The sequence below is a fragment of the Giraffa tippelskirchi genome, chromosome X (assembly GCF_054371585.1).
Source record: "Giraffa tippelskirchi isolate mGirTip1 chromosome X, T2T-mGirTip1v1.2.pri, whole genome shotgun sequence".
Taxonomy (NCBI): Eukaryota; Metazoa; Chordata; class Mammalia; order Artiodactyla; family Giraffidae; genus Giraffa; species Giraffa tippelskirchi.
In genome coordinates this window covers 146,411,133-146,432,806 of record NC_137289.1, presented here as the reverse complement: position 1 = coordinate 146,432,806, position 21,674 = coordinate 146,411,133, and the positions used below count along the sequence as shown (strand labels likewise).

At 42.3% G+C, this 21,674-nt stretch overlaps 1 protein-coding gene across 2 annotated transcripts in view; it reads right to left on the bottom strand.

Moving 5' to 3' along the window:
• Positions 1 to 18,844, bottom strand: part of MID1 (midline 1) — a 186,408-nt gene extending 167,564 nt beyond the window's left edge. The window contains exon 1 of one of the 2 annotated variants that reach the window (XM_081566133.1): positions 18,344 to 18,844. The gene's annotated coding sequence lies outside the window, so the exon portion shown is untranslated. The remainder of the gene's footprint in view (positions 1 to 18,343) is intronic. The other variant, XM_081566135.1, reaches the window with a different exon arrangement.
• Positions 18,845 to 21,674: the final 2,830 nt, after the last annotated feature.

The window sequence follows — 21,674 nt, the reverse complement described above, 5'->3', positions numbered from 1 at the left end:
CAAAAACAGGTTTTACCTTAAAACTTCCTGTTGATGAATTCTTTCCTGATGTGCCCTATACAAAAGTGTTCTGACTGATCAACCCTTATCAATGGAGAGTCACAAGGTGTTAGCAGGCCACCAGGCCAGAAGATGATGTAAACAAAATGAGGCTTTTTGTAACTAAAGACACGCAAACAGCTTCAATGAGGGTCGAAACTGCTGGCCCATTGAGCTAACTTGATAGGCCCATTAAGATATACCCATTAAGCTAAGTCAGTATGCCCCTTAAGCTGAATTGGTATGACTCTATACTTTACATTTGTTTCTATATACCACTAAAAATATAAAAGCTGTCTTAAAAACAATAAAGTTAGAAGACACTTGGAAACGCTGAGACTCGCTATGTCTTCTCATTCGTATCGCCGACGCCGTCCATCCTGAGGGAACTCTAGACCCGCTGGAGCTGGACTCCGGCACCTGTGGACCACAACTAGCGAGTGCATCCAGTTCTCCACAACTAGGGAAAGCCATGCACAGCAGCAAAGACCCAGCACAGCCAAAAGTTAGTAAAAGAAAAACAAGGAAATATTTTTAATGGAGTAAGATAAATAATAAATCGTTTTTACCATATAAGTATGATTCAAATTTTAAAAACCAACTTCATTTTCTCTTGCCTGCTTTAAAGTTCTTTAAATGCCTTAAAACCTCTACTATTAGAGAATTAAGAGAAACAAGTCAAATCAATTTCTCAGTAAAATTTTCTATGCACGTACAGATATAACTCATTTTATAAAGATATTTTATTATCTGTTCGATTGTATACCTGTTAAAATAATCATGAAAATCAGCATAAGTGATAAAACATCAATACAAGGTAAAACAAAAACCACACGGATGAAGTCTGATTTCATTTTGTGTGTTCAATTCATATTTTAAAGCACTGAGTATAAGCTACTTAAGAAACAAGGGCTGTTATATTTCTCCATGAAGCACTAATCTTCCACCATAATGGGGAAAAAATACATTTGAAGAGATTAGTAGTTAGCAGCAGCACCCAGATGGGCAGCCAAACCTGGGAAATGGCCCATTTGGGTGTGAGAATTTTACCTGGGAGACATGAACACAACTATACTAGATTATGACATATTTCTTCACCTTTAAAAAAACAAATACAAATGAGATACTACTATACACCTAGAATGGCTAAAATAAAAATAAGGTTGGAACTTGGACCCAGTTTGATTCCTGGTCAGGGTTATAAATAAGTAAATAGGGCTTCTCTGGTGGCTGAAAGGGTAAAGAATCTGCCTGCAATGCAGAGGACCTGGGTTTGATCCCAGGGCCGGGAAGATCCTCTGCAGAAGGAAATGGCAACCCACTCCACTATTCTTGCCTGGAGAATCCCATGGACAGAGGAGCCTGGCAGACTACAGTTCATGGGGTTGCAAAGAGTCAGACGTGATTCAGTGACTGAACCACCACAACCACTGACAGACACAACAACTTGGATGAACCTCTAGAGAATTATGCTGAGTGAAAAAAAAGCCAATCTTATATATGATTATATTTATATAATATTCTTGAAAGGTCAAAATTATAGAGACGGAGAACAGATTATTGGTTGCCAGAGGTTAAAGATGGGGCATGGGGCGGGGGAAGGGTGCATAGGACTTCCTTGTATATTGTTTTGCAATTTCCTATGGCTCTAGAATTATTTTAAAACAGAAAAAAAAACCCTTAAAACTATCTTCCTATATCAACAGAGCCCTGGGAAACAAGAGCATTCAAAAACCATGTTCACAGTTGTAGGGCTGATCAGTGTTAGAGTCTCAGTTCTAATTTGTGGTAATTCTAGGCACGGCTGAAGCGACTTAGAAGCAGCAGCAGCAGCAGCAGCAGCTAGGCACCATGCCCTATAAAATACATTCTTTTCCATTTCTACCTTTTGTATTTACTATTCCACTCAGTATTTCACTTTTGTTTTCAGGACATAATTCCTGTTTATGTAGTTATGTCCTGAATTCTGATATAGTTTTAAATATAAGATGTATAATACGCAAAAGAATCTTAACTACTGTTAAGAATAGAAAAGATGAGGAAGGAAACCTTTCTTAGGTGATGCTATATGACAAAGATTTTTCTCAACCAAACTTTAGCCAGGCTCCTCTGAGCCCTCCTCTTGACTAAGCCTCAACCTTGACCTCTGTCCTGGCTGGGCCCGTACATCACAAGTGCTAGCAAGAATCCTGTGCTAAGTCTGTGTAGAGGTAATCCCCCACCCTTGAGACCAGATCACCGTGGCCTGTCTTCAGTAAGAACCCTGTTAAGTTGATTTAGCAAGAATTCCCCTACCCTTGATGTCCCCTCTTAGTTACCTTTCCATCCACTGATCCCTCTGTTCTGCTCATTGGCGATGAATTCCCAGTTGTCTCTGCTGTATTCAGAGTTGAATTCCGATTTCCCTCCCCTACAGCTATTGCAATAGTCCTGAATAAAGTCTTCCTTACTGTTTTAACAAATGTCAGAGTAATTTTCTTTAATCTATGAAAACTAATGATGATTGATCACATTCATCAATGAGATTTGGTATTATTTTAGCATATTAGGAGAGTTTGTCCTACTACAGAATATTTTTCAGCAACAAATGAGTTTTCTCACACTTTACAGGGATATTTTTATACATATATGCACACACAGAGGTAGATACTTGACTGAAGAGATGCCTTGAGAGCATTATTACATTCATATAACACACTACCCTACTGTATGTACATGTGTCTACATACACGTCTCTGTGTGGCTAGGTGCTGCTGCTAAGTCGCGTCACTTGTGTCCAACTCTGTGTGACCCCATAGACGGCAGCCCACCAGGCTCCCCCGTCCCTGGGATTCTCCAGGCAAGAACACTGGAGTGGGCTGCCATTTCCTTCTCCAATGCATGAAAGTGAAAAGGGAAAGTGAAGTCGCTCAGTCGTGTCCGACTCTTAGCGACCCCCTGGACTGCAGCCCACCAGGCTCCTCCGTCCATGGGATTTTGCAGGCAAGAGTACTGGAGTGGGGTGCCATTGCCTTCTCCAGGTATGTATTCATTCCATGGCTAAACCGGTGGAAATGTCCATAAAAATAAGACTCTTCTGAAACCCTCAGTTTGTTTCCACCAAAAGAGAAAGTAACTGAATGTTTCTTAAATGCCTGATATATAGCAAATAGAGACTGGAAGTGCTTTACACTTCATTTTTTATATATCATTTTTCATTTAGTTATTACATAAACCCCAGGAGATGGTAATAGCATCTCCATTTTATATGTTAGGAAAGTGGGGAGGCTTAAGCCATCAGCCCAAGGTCACAGAGCTAGGAAGTGGTACATCAGGGGCCTCCCCGAAGGATCTCTGATACTGTGCTTCCCAATCTGCTGCCTGGAGTGATTCTCTCAACGACTTTATCACTGTCAAAATGTCAAACACCACTGTACTAGACCTGGCATTTTCTTTTCCTTTTTTTTCCCCTAAAGAAAGATCCCTTTGTTCCAAGGAAGTCTTAACTGGAAGCCCAACATTCTGGGAGAGGAGAAAAGCAGAACACATCCAAGCTCTTCTTACTGGAAAAGCAGAGAACTAGAGGATGGTTCTTGCTCTTGTACCTCTTCCCTCTTCCCTCTTCCAGCTCTGGGTAGTTCTGCAGAACTCTTAGGGCTCTGAGAAGCAAAGATTCAGATACTTCACTGGACTACCATTGGGAGAAAATTTTCCAGGGCTCCCTTGCGTTTTGCACATCTTAGGAGCAAAGGCGCTGCTGCTGGCTTTTGTTCCACATGATTTTTTCAACATCTTTTATCTAATGACCCTGGGACATAGAGATCATGTCTGCTCCCAGAGCAATGGGCAGGCGTGTGCTTCCTATCAATCACAAGAAATCCAGAGTTCCTCAGCTCAGGAGCCCCATCTGGGAGGCAATTCTTTTGTGCACAGGACATCCATCTGGGGTCCTCTGTCCTGTTCTGGGAAACTTGGGGGGCAAGGAGAAAGGACATGAACACGATGCTCATGCCACTTGCTGTGCTGTGAGTAGTAAGTCCTGTGTCTCTGACCCAGGAGTCTCATGTTTTCTGCCAACAACGAAGAAACAGTGGCAGGCTAAGTTGCTGGTGGGCAAGTGCGATAAAGTCTCAGACTCTTCATGATTCTTGACAACCACCATTCTTTAACTTTAGTTAACACACACTTGGGACTTCCCTGGTAGTCCAGTGACTAAGACTCCACAGTCCTGATGCAGGGGGCCCAGGTTTGATTCCTGGTCAGGGAACTAGATCCCATAAGCCACAACTAAGTGTCCGCATCTGCAACTGAAGATCCCGCATGCCACAACGAAGACCCGGCATAGCCATATAAATAAATAATAAATATTTTTTTCGAAACTACACACACACATATAGTACTGACTGTATCAGGTGCTATTCTAAGTGGTAAATGAATAGTAACTCAATCTTTACAAAAAACTTATAGGTATTATGATTATTGCTTGTATTTTATTTCCATTTTACAGGGGCGGTAACTGCAATCACACATGACTGAATAGTAGGATCATTTCCATAAAGTGATAAAGACTTTTTGTCCATATTTCTAAGCACTAAATAATCTTCCATACTAAATGAAAAAACACACACTGAAACCTCAGACCGGCGCAAGAGTTCTCTCGTTGGTCTAAATCATAAAGCCCCAGTCTTCAAAACGGGTGATACAGAACAACGCTGTGCAGAAATATTAAAATCATTCTTATCAGTGACGCATCTTGACATTTATCAATCTGACAGGAAAAGTGGAGACTATTTCCTTAAAGACTTTCCAGGATCTTAAGTATTGCAAGTGGAAGCTCTCATTTCCTTGGAAAATGGTCACAATTCCAACAAACTGAGTGCTAACGACAGACGCATCCTCCCCAAAGTAGACCCTCAGTAGCAAGCTTCCCACATGTTGGAGGTTATCTCTGCTTTACAAAGTTCAGCCTCTTGACAGTCGCTGGCTGCAGAGTGGAAGAGGAAGTGACCAATAGGCCTAGAAATCCAGACTCTCGCATGAATGTTTGCTTTGAACCAGCCCCACTTCCATTCATAGAAAATCATTCGAATTAGATACATGACTACAGGATCCCCTTTTGGCTTATTTTGAACATACTTGGGGAAAGTCAACAAGCTAGATCTCCTTGGTGAATGATGATAAAGGTACATAGCCTGAAAAATAAACATCAAAAACGATCTGAAGTGGAAGACGTGAACAGACATTGCACAAGAAATGCAAATAGTGCTGAAGTACATCATTCAGAAGAGAAATGTACACAGCGTGACCTCTTTTCCAGTAGCAAATAGACAAAGATGCCCAAGGCGGACAACACACTGTCCTGAGGAGGCCCTGAGGAAGCACTCACATACCCTGAGTAGGCAACTTCACTGACTGATCAAAATCAGAAACTGCAGTGTAGTCTTTGACCCAGAAATTCCATTTCTAGGGATTTACGATACAGATACATCTGTCCCACACAAACTGACCAATGCAAGAGGCTTTTCTGTATACACTGTTTTCATGGCAAAAGACTGGACACGCTGGAGCCTACAAAAATGGTACTGATGAACCCATCTGCAGGGCAGGAACAGAGGCGCAGCTGTAGAGAACGGACCTGTGGACAGAGTAGGGAAGAAGGTGGGACCAACTAAGAGAGTAGCCCCGACATATGTACACTACCATGTGCGAAATAGATAGCTAGTGCGAAGTTGCCGTATAACACAGGAAACTCAGTTTGCTGCTCTGTGACAACCTAGAGGGGTGGGGTGGCAGGGGGTTGGGCTGGGTAGGAAGGAGGCTCAAGAGGGAGCGGTTATATGCATTCTCATGGCTGATTCATACTGTTGTACAGCAGAAACCAACACAACACTGTAAAACAATTATGTGTGTGTGTGTGTGTGTGTGTGTGTGAGCTCAGTTGTGCCAGATTCTTTGTGACCCTGTGTACTGTAACCCACCAGGTTCCTCAGTCCATGTAATTTCCCAGGCAAGAATACTGGAGCAGGTTGCCATTTCCTCCTCCAACGATCTTCCCACCTCAGGGATCGAACCCACGTCTCTTGCATCTCCTGCATTGGCAGGCAGGTTCTTTACCGCTAGTGCCACTTGGGAATTATACTCTGATCAAAAATAAATTTTAAAAAAAGACTGGACACAACCAATGTGACCAGTAGGGAAGAATGAAATAAATTATGGTATGCTGTCACTACAGAACGCAATGCGGTTGTTGAAGGTCTTTGTCCACTGTTATGAAAACATCTCCAGGATAAATTACAAAGCAGAAAAAAATAGGGTGCACATAGGCTACACAGAAGGCCACTGTTTCTGTAAGATGAGGGAAATATTTGTATCTGCCTGTGATAATAGCAAAAAAATGCTGGGAGTATGCTATCCACACCTAGAAATGAGTATCACCATAGGAGCTGCATAGTCTATTTCACATTTTAGGTAGCTTAGAAGTGACAGTGTTTGTATGCCAATTAGGGGTTCCAGAAATCTTCTGAAGAAGTTTTTCTTCAAGATGCTTGTATTCAAATTAGCTTAAGGACCAGCTGAGGAAAAGAATCCTCTGCGTTGACTGTTTCAATCAACTTCTGAAGCGCCCTGGGATCACAGTTAGGGCTTGTGCCTGTCCCAATTACTTTCATACTGTTTCTTTAAATGATCCATAGCTAATCAGCAATTTACCTGGTTAAAATTCAGTGGGTTTGGGAATGCTTTGAAGGGGACACTCCCTTCTTAGGTTTTCTGCCTTCAGACACGGGATTTGCAAAGGAGCTAACAACAAAGGGATTTCATTAGAAAACAACAGCAAATGGTCGATTTTTCAAGAGGAACCACGAATACATATTCTTGCGGGCTTTTGCCTGATTATATTTGTTTAATAAGGAATGCCAAAACGTGCGCACCAAAAACCGTTCAAGGTCTTTTGGTAGCAAATTATACTTGTAAATTCGACGTCAATGGATCAGTGGAAGAACTCACACTCTTTGAAGATTTGAATTCATAAATGTATGAAAGAATTAAACGGTTCTTTCCCCTCGTGATACAAAGTATTAAATGGCAAGGGGGAAATGTGTTTGAAATCAACTGAGGAAATAATTCATTTTGAAAATTATTCAATAAAAATGTTAAATAGGAAAAATATGTCAGGCCAGTTTTGACTGGATGAAGAAAGCAGAAATATGCAATGGACAAACTTAAAGATGATGGGCTGAGAAGTACCCCATCAACCTCCCTGTCTTATTTAATTTTTTTGTTATTCAACTCTGGCACAGTAATCTGAACCATCCCCGTAAGACAAAGAAAGGAACACTACTTGGCCTCTTAGAGCCTTCAAGAGGGCAGTTGTGGCTCCGATCAAGGAGAAATTCGTGTCTTTGAAGACTGCATCCTCGATTGTTTTGTTAATACATAAAATCCTCTCTCTTTAGCATGCAGGAGACTCATTTCAAAAGGACAAGGCAAGTCAATGAGGATTAGTTTGGCTTCTTGGAGGTCAGAACTAAATACACAAACGAATAAAATGATGCTGAAATAAACAAGAACATGCAATTGCTCATCCACAGGGATGATGTAACGAATTTTGACATAATTTCCAAGCAGAAAAGCAAAACTAGGTCAAAGCACGTTGGCCTAACATAATAAGCATTTTTGCTCCCAGAATCTTACCATGTAGGCTGTGTCTGCAGGCATTAATGTCTTCTGTTATCAATGTTCGGGCTGTCACAAACTATTCACGTCTTATCACTCTTTGTTAGTTAAACCAAAACAATGTAGTTTACATGTGAACTATTCAATTCTGACAGCTGAAATGTTAGAAAGGGGAACTGTTCAAAATATTCAGAAAGTGTCTCCTCCAGGCTAAGAAGCATTAAGCAATAAATATTCATTATTGAATAGTCTACTATCATGTTTTTCTCTACTCAGAAAGCCATACTCCTCTCCATCAATTATTACAACTTGGTTTCCTTCTTTAGCTCACAACCATACGCAAAGGGCTGCCTCATCATTATTTCTTTAGAAATCTGCTTGAAACACTGACCAATGAAAAAAACCAAGTCACTTACTGAATAGACAATTTTTTCTATTCCACTTTCCCCATAGGTTGACTGAAACAACACACACTTTCTTCTCCCTTCTAATTGTTCCCATTTCACTTTCCTAAACTATTTCCACAAAGCTTAGCTGACTCATTTGTAAAAAAAAAAAAAAAAAGAAAGAAAAAACAAGGACTCATCTCACTCTTTAAACTTTCTTCTTTGGAAACATAATCCACCCAGTTGTTCCTCTCTGACATTTTCATACGTATCGAAAATCAGAGCCAAGGCTATATAGACAAAATAGCACAAAATTAAATGTAATACTACTTGGGGGACTCTGGTGGTCCAGTGGTTAAGACTCTGCACTTCCAGTGTAGGGAGCACAGGTTCAATCCTGGGTCTAGGAACAAAGACCCCACATGCCCTGTGGCATGGTCAAAAAAAAAAAAAAAAAAAAACCACAGAACAAGACTACTTGGATTTTTTGGATGGTATTTTCTCCTAAAAGTGATACAATCTTTGCTGATTCTTGACTCATTATAAACCATCAACCTATTAGCCAATTTGTTGGAACTTACTAGCACATTAAATTAGTACGTGATCCCAAAACATCCAAATTAGAAGGCATCTGCTACAGTCAATAGAGAATAAGATGGGGAATCTAGGAGACACCTGTTCTAAATGTAAACTTTGCTCCCTCATAGAATGTAATGCATTCCTCTGTGCTAACACTTTACCCCACAAATGCTAAACTTTTAATCAGCACTTTTTGTCTGAATTCCTAACACATCTCCTATAGGAGACTTGATCCTGTGTAGACTTCTAATATTGGGTGATGTCTTTCATTTACATTTAGCCTCATCTGGCCATTTATCTAGCTACTGAGAACTCAGCAGGGCACTCAATGAATTCCATTTGTCAAACAGCTCCTTTCCTCCTAACTGTTTAGGAAAGATCACTTCAAAATGCATACAACTGAAGGCACACTTCACAACTGGATAGATAACAGATAACACAGTCTACCGTATGGACCCTTTGAAAATGTATTAGTCCTGTTGTCTCCACAAACCACTCAACCTCTCAGAAATTTCTATTTTATCATTTTAACCATAACTCTCAGATAGTCTGTCACACCAGAAACAGTGAAAATGCTGTGTCCAGCATATGACTTGAGTTTCACTGTAGTAAATGTGGCCGCCATATGCATGGGATAAAGCGGAAGACTTCAGAGTCCTTCCAGAAATAGGCTCTCAGTTGCTGAGTGACCTTGGACATGCCACTCACCTGGCAAAATAAACCCACTGCACGTGGACCAAAGGCTAAAACATCAGGTTTGGCTCAATGAGAGCAAGCAGCAGATTCCATCTTTGTTTTTAGGCTTTGAGCTGTTGGAGGACATGTCCCCTTTCTTAATCACTTCTGTAGCCCCATCATGGAGTACATAAGACAAGCTACCTGCCACACTCTGAGTTGTGGCCTCACTCAGAACACAACTGAGAGGACTAGATGGTTAAGCAATGGAAAGCTATTTTCATTTTTCTCTGACGGCAGCCTATTCAATTCATGCTGTTCCCCCAACCTTTCTAATGCCCTTTCTTCCTCATATTCTGTTGATCTTAAAGAGCATTTTCCATTTTCTTTCCTGTCAAAATTCATCCAGGATGCACCTGAAAAATATTTATTGATTATTTTTAAAATCTTATTTTTATTCAAGTATTGTTGATTTACAATGTTGTGTTAGTATCAGCCATACAGTCAAATGAATCATACACATACACACACACGTATCACTATTTTTGTTTTTTTGAGGTAATGCTCAAAATCCTTCAGCTAGGCTTCAGCGGTGCATGAACCAAGAACTTCCAGATGTACAAGCTGGATTTAGAAAAGGCAGAGGAACCAGAAATCAAATTACTAACATCCGCTGGATCATAGAAAAAGCAAGGGAATTCCAGGAAAACATCTACATCTGCTGCACTGACTACACTAAAGCCTTTGACTGTGTGGATCACAGAAACTGTGGAAAATTCTTCAAGAGATGGGAATACCAGACCACCTTACTTGCCTCCTGAGAAATCTGTATGCAAGTCAAGAAGCAACAGTTAGAACAGGACGTGGAACAACGGACTGGTTCAAAACTGGGAAAGGAGTACGTCAAGGCTGTATACTGTCACCCTGCTTATTTAACTTATATGCAGATTATATCATGTGAAATGCCGGGGTGGATAAAGCACAAGCTAGAATCAAGAGTGCCGGGAGAAATACCAATAACCTCAGATATGCAGATGATACTACTTTAATAGCAGAAAGCAAAGAGGAACTAAAGAGCTTCTTGATGCAAGTGAGAGAGGAGAGTGAAAAAGCCAGCTTAATACTCAACATTTAAAAAACTAAGATCATGGCATCTGGTCCCATTACTTCATGGCAAACAGGTGGGGAAACAGTGGAAACAGTGACAGATTTTATTTTCTTGGGCTCCAAAATCACTGCAGATGGTGACTGCAGCTATGAAATTAAAAGACACTTGCTCCCAGGAAGAAAAGCTACAATGAACCTAGAAAGTGTATTAAAAAGCAGAGACATCACTTTGCCAACAAAGGTCCATATAGTTCAAGCTATGGTTTTTCCAGTAGTCATGTACAGATGTTAAGAGTTGGACCATAAAGAAGGTTGAGTTCTGGAAAATTGATGCTTTCGAATTGTGGTGCTGGAGAAGATTCTTGAGTGTCCCTTGGACAGCAAGGAGATCAAACCAGTCAGTCCTAAAGGAAATCAACCCTGAACATTCATTGAAGGGACTGAGCTGAAACTGAAGCTCCACTACTCTACCCACCTGATGCGAAGAGCTGACTCACTGGAAAAGATTCTGATGCTGGGAAAGATTGAAGGCAGGAGAAGGGGATGACAGAGGATGAGACGGTTGGATGGCATCACCAACTCAATGGACCTGAGTTTGAGCAAACTCCAGGAGATGGTGAAAGACAGGGAAGCCTGGTGTGCTGCAGTCTATGGGGTTGCAAAGAGTCAGACACGCCTCAGTGACTAAACAACTATTTTTTTTTTCAGATTCTTTTCCCTTATAGGTTATTACAAAATATTGAGTATAGTTCCCTGTGCTATACAGTAGGGCCTTGCTGATTATCTATTTTATATACAGTAGTGTGTATATATTCATTCCAAACTCCTAATTCATCCCCTCCTTTTCTCTTTTGTAACTAACTGTAAGTTTGTTTTCTACGTCTGTGGGCCTATTTTGGCTTTGTATATAATTCCTTTTTTTTTTTTTTAAGATTCCACAATGTAAGCAATATCATAATGTTTCTTTCTCTGTCTGGCTGACTCCACTTAATAGGACAATCCCTAGGTTCATCCATGTTGCTGCAAATGGCAAAAAGTATTTATGGATTCTTATTGTGTGTCAGGCACTGTGCTTGGACTTGAGCTCTCAAGGTAATGAACAACTTACTGACCAGAGATGTATTAATACATCTATTGTTACCCAAACGTTATTGACTTGAGATGTTTCAACATTCATTTACAAAAAAAAATCACCGGCCACAGGCATTAGCTTCTGGAAAAAAATCTCCTGGTCAATAATGTGTTAAGAGGTATTTTAACTCATGCTCTTGACTAACTCAGTCCCAAGATAGGCAGACAAAGGAATAACTGTAAATAAATACACCATTTCCAATACTTGTGTGGATTAGAGGAAGTTGTAGCTATATCCTTTCCATTTATTCTGATCCAAGTAGACAGTGCTCAGCATACAAAGCCTGTACTTACGAACAACAAACCCACAAATGACATCACTCCCCTCACTTGGCCCCTTAGGTGTCACTCACAAAGACCACAGGGAGTCCAGAAATTCAGGCAGGATGCTGAGAAAAGAACTAGTGAAGAGGTCTGACCCATGGGGACACACACCAGCAAGTCCTGTCTGCCCAAGGCATGACCCTGCCCACAAACATTGTCCCTAAAAGGGCATTTGTGATTTCTGCAGCTCCCAGCTCTAGTGCCTGCTATGTCCCCAACTAAAGATTCATCCAGGAAAAAAAAAAAAAAAGATTCATCCTGGGGGTTAAAGGGCAAAGAGTCATGAGCTTTAGCACATTCACATCGCTTTGCTCCCAACATCTGGTCAAGACCATTGTTTAGAGGAAACAAGAGTGTGGTTTGGAGGTGGGGGAGGGGAGGGAGGGAAGATGAAGCAATGATGGAAGCTCAGTTGATTGAGTATTAGGGTATGTCTGGGAGAGATATCCCAGTGCAACCCAGAGGCTACTAGAAACATGGAAAAAGGTGAAAACTAGTGTAAACTTTTCCTACCTCAGGTATTTTAAGACTGGCCTATTACCGGAAGTATACAATCCCTTCTCTATCTTCCATCCTGTACCACGTGGAGGCCTGCCCTCAAAATGCAGAACTTCATCTGTCATTAATCAGACTGGTTATTTTTTAAAATAGTGTTTTAGTCCCAATTAGGCACCATTTCTCCCTGGAAAGTGTTCTGGGTTTCAAACAACAAACTCTAAGAACATCATGCAGTCCTAGATTTGGGGGACCACCACCTATGAGTTATTTTTCTCTATTGAGAAAAATGAATTAAATGACTATTTACTGATTAGCATACATTTATTTAAACTAGGAATTCATACATTCCCGCAAATGGATATGTGGGTAAAAATTAAATCTCACAATTACAAATCCTTTCTCAGGCTTTCACAGTTAAGTAAAGTTTTGGCTACCACCAATTTATTAAGTGGATTCTTAATCATATAAATATATTTATTAATGAGCAGGCATTTTACCCATGCATAACTTACACTGTGCTATTGGTATAATAAAGTAGACATAAAATTAAAAGTTCTTTGAGTTCAGGGCCTGTATCAAAATCATGTTTGCAACCCAAAAGTGGCCTGGCATATAATAATCATTTATTGTTGTTGTTGTTGTTGTTTAGTCACTAAGTTGTGTCTGACTGTTTTTAGACCCCATGGACTATAGCCCACTGGGCTCCTGTGTCCATGGGATTTTCTGGGCAAGAATACTGGAGTGGTTTGCCATGCCCTCCTCCAGGGGATCTTTCCGACCCAGGGATGGAACCCAAGTCTCCTGCATTGGCAGGTGGATTCTTTACCGCTGAGTCTCCAGGGAATCATTTAGGGTAGTTTTACTGAATGAACTAATGAATATACTAATTCTTTAAGTACTCAGTAAATGTCCTTGAATAATATAAGAAATGAAGGAGAATCTGTATATTATTTCTCCTTTTTGTACTATTTCGTGATAGATAGTGGAGAAGGAAATGGCAACCCTCTCCAGGTTTCTTGTCTGGGAAACCCCATGGACAGAGGAGCCTGGTGGGCTACAGTCCATGGGGCTGCAAAAGAGTCAAACAACTTAGCGATGAAACAACAACATCGTAAATATCTGACTATATATAAAAATCTACTGCTAATGATCAGCATCTCTTCCTTTTTGTTGTTGTTGTTGCTCTTTTTACCAAGAACTTCTCTTTTATAGCACAAAGCTGTGTGGTTTTTCTTTGTTTTACAGCCAAGTCCTCCCTTAGCATTATTTTTTTTCCAGTGCCTCAAATTTTCTGACCTCTTTAACATCACATTACCTTCTGTAGGCATTAACTTTCCTGCTCATGTCAATGACATATCTTTCCCCGGAGGGAAAAAAGTTCCTGTGGATCTGGAAGAGTCCCTAATATTTTGTCCTTCCATTTAAAGGAATTTCTATGCCACTTCATAAAACGAGGCAAACAATCTTCTACAACAAAACCTCGGAGATGGGTTTCATGTGAAATAAAAGGAGCTGATAATGAGCCAAAAAGCATTGTGTTGTTAAACTGTCCCGTATCTTAATGGAGATTAGATTCCTATTTGACCTGGCTTTTGGAGCCCTTTCTTTAATCACGGTGTATTTGATATTCTCTTCCTTGAATGAACTCAGTTTCATCTGTGGCTTTGGTCACAAGATTAAAGAATCGCTAACTAACTGTTCCAAAAAAGCTGAGCAATTCTCTCTGACTGATCTCAGTTCCCAGCAGCAGCATCCAGTGCCTGGCCTTCCACCATAGACACTTCAAGCCTGACCTCTGCAGGTGGATAACTGAAATGCACACCGCCCAATCAGCTTTGGGTATTTCTTTTTAAAATTCCACCAAGCTCTGAAAATTCATATTATGTACAACAGGAAAACTGATATAATACTTTGGACTTCCCTTTCATTTTATTAGTAGCTTTTTGAAAGTAGCAACCACTTGACAAAAAAGTATTTAAATTACGTCGGCAACATACGCTGGTCGCAGTTAGCCAGTCACTTTTTTTGCCTATTGAGAAAAATCTAAATGGTTTGGATGAACTGTGATCCCTAAATCACGAAGGTTTAAAAAAATGCCCTGATCGGTCCCACCTTTTTCTAATCAAACAAATTACTCTTTGTCCAGTGACCAAATCCCCCTCTTTCACCAATGCACAGCCCAGGTTGCCATGGCTACCTTGGATGTCTATTTACCACACAAGGGATCAAAGCCAGGAGACATCCACATACACACTTAGCCTTAAAACTTGCTGGAATGTCTGAGGATAACATGCAAGTACCAATTAAAGGATTTGCTCACAGCCTATGCAGTCCCTAGTCAAGCAAACTACAAGCACAGGTCCTAACGAATGGCAAGGAAAAGCCAACTTGAAAAAACTATTTCAACACAACCAATAAAGATCTTTAATCTGACAACAAGCCACAATTATAAAATTCTCTGCTAAGGAGAGATAGTAGGGAATAAATGAAAATTCTAAGGTGTGTTGAAGATACTGGACCTCCAAACCATGTGCAAAAACTTAAAAACCCTACGGTATCTGGTGAAAGGACCATGTCTCAGATACAGACTTTAAATTCTGGTTAGTTTCAGTATCTGTCTAGGTGATGTCATAAAAACTGCCTGATCTCAATGTTGGGACAAATGAGAACAGAAATGCCTTTTACACTTTTATAGACTTGACTTTCAAATGAAGGAAACCATAAAACATACTTGGGACAATATATGCTGGTTATAGAATAAGAAAAGGGAAGCTGTAAGAGAGTTGCCATTAATCCCTCCACTCACTGGCCATTCTGAGCCTGTGCAAGCTGTCTGTCTTTCCGGCTGGGTAGCATTCATCTCAGGCTTGTACCTGCTTTGCCATGTATCTCTCTACTTCACCTTTCTCTGCCTTCATCTCACCATTTTTTTCAGTGAGGATCAAACTGCCATCTCATTCTCTCCTGGGGATATGGCAGAGAATAAATAGATCGTGTTTGTAAAGGACTCTCTAATCCTCAAAGGAAAGATTAATACAAAGACATTCATTATTAAACCAGATGTCCTTGGGCATTTTAATTCAAATCTGAAGAATGCAAAACTGATCAAACTGAGTCACAACTTCCTTGTAATAGCACTATCCCAGCCATGCAAGAATTTAGCAGCTGCTTAAAGCGCTGGTTAATACCTCATTCTTTCCCTTCATGCTAGAGGCAACTGCAATGATTTCAGTCCATCAGAAATAGAGTGAGCACCCTCTTTTCTTGGAGTGTTTCCTAAATTCATCACGTATTAAAAACCCAAAATACATCTGGTAGGCAATGTTGTCTAAAGAACCTGATTTTTTCCCCTTAGCTCGAGAGACAATTATTTGGTCTTCTCATTTGCAGGGACAATGGGTGGTGTGCCATTTGAGGAGGGCATCTGCAGTTGTGGGAATGCCACGGGCAAACCTGTTGTTTTTGGCTGGGCTGCTTGAACAGGTGGCCATGCCTTTCTTTTTGCCTGGGAACACAGCAAATTCCTGCTCAAGGAAGTTTCAGAAGTTTCCCATTTATGATCAGTGGGCAGAGAAAGGTTGGCACACGCTTTAAAATGACTTCCTGATAGAGGCAAATCAGGTTCACCCTTTTCTTTTGGCCCAACTCAGCGTGGCCTTAGGAATCCTCAAAGAACACTATTCCTCTGTACCGGTTCCTTTTCCTCCCACCTGGCAGAAGGCAAAACCCCTCTGAATCTCATGGCCGGTCAGGCAGCTTTCTAATTCTGCCAGCCATTTCTGGCTACCCGCTGTGGCTAGTCAGGGGCGGGGGTCTCTTGGCAGCCACGCCATTGTTCAGAGTCTGTGCAGCCCTGGCGATGGATCACTCCTCAGGGAAGAGATTGGATTTCATTGCTGAGCTGGTGACACATGGATCTCTTTGATAGTTAACACTGCAAGCCCAACTGGAGCTGCTGGGCTGAGATGACAAATTCGCGGGTGGGTGCGAGTCACCCCACCTGGACACGAGTTTCCCCCGAAGAGAAACTCAAATCAAGTTGGGCTTAATCCAAGCCAGTAACTCCACCATCTCATTCCCCTACACGTTCCTGTTGCAGAACAACGTGTCAGATTCCCGAGTCGCTGGAACTGCCTAGATTCTTCCGAAGACCCCTGACTACACCCCCCACTTCTCTTCCTGTCTGTCACCCCACCCCTAGTCTACCCTCTTTTCAAGTACCAAACAGGCCAAAAAATTACTGGATATACAGTTAGGGATGAAAAGCTGCCCATTCATTAAATGACTGAGTTACTCCATGTGTACCCTTAAAACTTCATGACTGGGCTGAAGTCCAATCTATGCGAATGCCACAAGGAGCAAGGCATGGGAAAACCTGTCCCATGCTTCGGACAGCATGCCTCTGGCATCCACAGGGAGTGCCTCCATTCCAGAGGAATTGTGTGGGAACAGGGATTCTGAAAAGTGAGCTCAGATACCAAGAGGACAGGTGGCTCTGCAACGGATCAAATGACTTCTTTGTTCCAGTCCAGGACCTTTGTCAAAAATGTTTTGCGTTCCTTTTTTCTTTGGCTAAATCCTTTCCATTTAGGCTTCTTGCTTCTTTCCCTCATCCCATCGGGACTGCTCAACAGAAAAACAAGGGGGGTCAAACCGTGAGTTTGCAGAACTTGAAACTGATCAACGGCCCCAGTCTTCAGCAAGAGGCCGAGCAATTCACTGGAAACACATAAGTGTTTGCGAGTGTAAGCCTGCTTTTCTGCACTCACTGCCACTTTCCAAGCAAGCACACTTGCTTAGTGAGCAGGCAAGGAGGCAAGAAGGCAGAGGGTCTTTTCGAAACCTGACCATACAGAGGGGGCTCTGCTTCACTGCCCCAGACTACAGGAAAGGGAAAGTTCTAACCCCTCGCTCCAGCCCTAAAACAGAAAGTTTGCTCCTTATGCAACTCACTCACCCCAAAGCGCGCAGGGTGGTGAGTGCCCAACCCACTTAGAAGAAAAAAGTGCAGAGTTTTCCTGGTGGTAACATGGATGATAACTTTCCCCACCCACATTTACTTAGAGCTGGCAAAGTCAATACCACTCCTCTTGGAGTTCTCTGCCCTTGCCAGCCTACTAGTATGTTTTCCCAGTTTCTCTGCCCCTTATATGAGTACGGATCTTGATACTGAAATATTGACATAAGATTCTTCTATAACTTTGGTTGAGCTATAAATCACACCCTTTTCTTGGCTTTGTACACTCACTTTTGGCTTTTCTTACAAGCAGAGCTATAAAGCTCGACTTAGGCTGATAAGAAATTTTATCATCATGCCCGCAGCCACGGAAGAAGCTGCTGGTTTAGAATTCTCTTCAAAGACTCATGGAAGTAATCCCCGAGCCCTTTCTCAGCTCACGACTCTCAGGGCTGTCCTCTCCTGTCCAGAAGCAATAGTAGTTTCAAGACTGCTAGAACAGAAAAACACAATTTTCCTGGAAGGACTGTCTGTGCTAATTTCGGGCTGGTGCCACCTTCTCAGCCATAAACACAGTAAGTGCTCAGGATGGGGAGCCAAAACGATAAGAGGCCCCCTTCAATTCTTTTTCAGGATACTCCGTTGTCTTTATTCTCACCCAAAGCACAGGAAAGAGGCTCAGAGCTTCAGATAGATCCCGAACAATACCTTCCAGCCACCGCAAACTGTAAGTGATTTACATGTTCTACGAACCGCGATTAAGCCTTTTACAATGACTGCCTGACGTCGCCAATCCCCATTAGAGGCAGAAGTGCGGGGAACCTCAGGATATCTGCTTCATGGGTTACTTTAGGAAAAGGCAGCCCCGTTCTTCCGCCAAATGGAACCATTCGGCCAGGCATCTGCTCATCCGGCCAGCCCTCCGGAGTCACATCCCAGGGGTCCCACGCTGCGCCCTCCCTCTCCACCCGCCCCTGCAGCCCCCGGAGCTCACCTGCCTCATGTTTAGAGTTCCATCACCCATCCAGCAGGGAGCGAGCCGCCTGGAAGCCCACGCCGCGGTCTTCCGAGGGGAAACACCAAAGCCAGCAGAAGCCCGCAAGACAAAAGCAACTCAGCGAGTTCCCAGGCAGCTGAGAACACGTTTTCTTCCCCTTTTTTCTTTGATCTGTTGCTACACGCACTCTGCCCAAGACAACGTCAAGTTTCTCAAGCTTCGCTTCCCAGCCTATGAAAAGTCGGGCGCAGGGAAGCGGGGACCGCCTGGCTCTTATTTCAAATCGGGTCTCAGAGACGTCGTAGGTGGCTGGCGGGGGCCCCGGAGGAGCCTCGCCAATCAGGAGAAGAGGGTGGGCTCTGGGAGCCGGAGGGGCTGCCTCCGCGAGGATTAGAGAGCTTTCAGGATTTCAATGACTGGAAGCAGCTGGAAACAGCCTCCCCAGCTCCCGGAGTAAAAGATGCGTTCTATTCTTATCTCACAGCTCCGGCTCGCCTCAAAGCTTAACTAGCTTAAGGCCTGGCCTTTTAAGAGCTCCCTAAAAGCACGCAAGCATTTGAGAGGGACAAAACGACTGCAAGCAGAAAAGTGCCACACGCAGGACCCAGGCGGATTTCGAAAAGAGTATCTCGCACCGAACACTGGGGAGGGAACCTAATTGTCACTCAGAACACCTGAGCCGAAACCGGCACTCGGGGCGGGGGGAGGGGGGATGTCCGCCACCTCGCTTCCATATAGATGAACCGTGCATCTAAGAGACAGATCTTAACGGGAACGAGCACACAAGTCTGCTGAAACACGGCAAATGAACGAGAATCTTTACCCAATAAGGGCCCAAGGCACAATTTTAAAGACAACTGTTATTAGAAAAATAGGCACTGAGGTTTGGTTAAGAAGAAAAAAAAATTAAAGACGTGTGTCTACCTTTCACTCAAGTTCACCTTACCTACAAGGTTGATCTGGTGAACTTATTCAAAGGGACAAGCTGGACAGGATCTCAGTAAGAGAGCTGGCTTCTTACACACTTAAACCCTGAAGTTTTAAGTTTGTAATTTAAACTTAAATTCTTTGAAAAAGAATTTCCAAAGTTTGCTTTTTGTGTTTTCTATAAACAGGAACACTTTTCAATTCTTAAGCAATACGCTCTCAAGGTCACTCTGTCTTCTGGATGGCAAAAAAAAAAAAACCAAAAACCCAGCACAAGCTGAGCAAAGCTTTTTCCCAAAGAAGTGGCAAAAATTTTGTGAGAATAATTCAATAAAGGAAAAAAAAATTGGTAGCAGAGGGGAGAAAAAATAACTTCAGCAAATCAATGAATGAGCAGCTTCCAGTGTATCATCTGTATGGATTCAGTAGATGTCAGCTCTGCCCAGTTCCAAGAAAACTTGGCGGCCCCATATCTGGACATGGAGGTCCATAACCCCATTCCAGCCCCCCACCTTAGCAAGGTAAGGAACCACCCAGTGACACAACCAGACTTCATGTATTTACTACAGAGCCCTTGATTATGACCTAGACCAGGGTTTCTGAGCCTCAACCCTATTGACATTTGGGTCAGATCATTCTCCGTTGGGGGGCGCTGTGCTGTGCACTGGGGGATGTCTGAGCAGTGTCTCTGGCCTCAGGCCACCAGATACAAGGAACCCTTCCACAGTCATGACAATCAGTAATGTCTCCAGACAACTGGAGAAATCATGCCCAGTGGAGAATCACTGATGGAGTGGCTTTGAAATACTAGTTTTCAAAAACAAAACAAAAATACTGGTTCTCCAGCTTAACTGTCCAAGGAAACTTCTGGGGACATTGTGAAAAATGCCAGTCTCTGGGTCTGTGACTCCAAGGGAATCTGATCAATAGGTTTGAGGAGGAGCCTGGGAATCTGCATTTTATCCCAGTGCAGAGGGCTCTGATTCACTTCAAAAAAATACTGTACCTGTTCCTGCCCTAGGTATACCCTGAGCCTCAGGACACAGGAAATTACCCAGGGCTGCTGCCGTTAAATATCACCAGAGTTAAGTCCCAAGGCGTATCTATTTATCACCTTCAACAGAAGCTTCTCACGACTGCATTTGCCTTCTGCTGTCATCACCTCCGAGGAAAATATGAGTTGGGATTTCCTCTCACAGGCTCTGTGCCCTGTCAAAGTTCCATCCATCTTTCCTCTCCTTTGGCCTATTCCTATTGCATCCTACAAGGTCAGAATGTCACCACTATTTTGTGGCTTCCCCAAATGTCTCAAGACAAAGTAATCCCTTCCCTTCGCTCTGTACTTTATAGACACTCAGTGGTGTGCTGGTAAATGTTTAACAACCAGCTCTTAAAAAAAAAAAAAAAAGAAAAAAGCAGCCAAGATTTGTCGTCATTGTTGTTGTTTTACTCACTCAGTTGTGTCCGGCTCTTTGTGACCCCATGGACTGTAGCCGACCAGGCTTCTCTGTCCACGGGATACTCCAGGCAAGGCTAGTGGAGTGGGTTGTCATTTCCTTCTCTAGGGATCTTCCCAACCCAGAAATCGAACCCATGTCTCCTGCCTTGCAGGCATATTCTTTACCATCTGAACCACCAGGGAACAGGCTTATACCCAGATATTTTTTTCCTTTAAAATCCTAAAGTCATGGTGCACGTATGTCATGATCTAAGATTTAGCTTTGAAAGGAGATAGCCTATATTTTCACAAATTAGAGTTTATAATTAAGTTGCATTTTTACTCTATGAGACAGCACCATTTTTCACCTTGTCTGAATCCTTTGCCAATTTTCGTAGTGCAAATATTCCCTCCTTTTCTGAAGTAAGAACCCTAAACACAGAGGTTGGAGGAGGTATACTGAGCCAGGAGACGGTAAGCACCAGCTTGAGCAAACCATGCTACATCTCTGCTGTTTTACTTCAGTCTGTCTCTTCTAGCAAACTAGAAAACTCTCAAGAGCAAGAATGATGCCCTATTCATCTTTGTAACCCCAGACACTTTCACTGTACCCGCACACCAACAGCACAGGAGGAAGTCAACAAATGTGTGTGGAAAGGGAATGACATGCTTTCCTGAGCTATGGACATCAACGGGACTGCAGCCACTGCCACATTACTAAAGGGAAAAGTATCTCTTGGCAAATTAAACTATTATAGTTACCTTTTTTTTTTTTACCATAATTCAAAATCTATCCTGCACTTATGAAAACAATAAGCATATACCATCTTTTTAATTTATTTTTTGTTCATACCATGTGGCTTGCAGGACCTTGTTCCTTCTCCAGGGATTGAACTTGTGGCCATGGCAGTGAAAGCACTGAGTCCTAACCACTGGACCACCAGGGAAGTCCCCATAATGCCA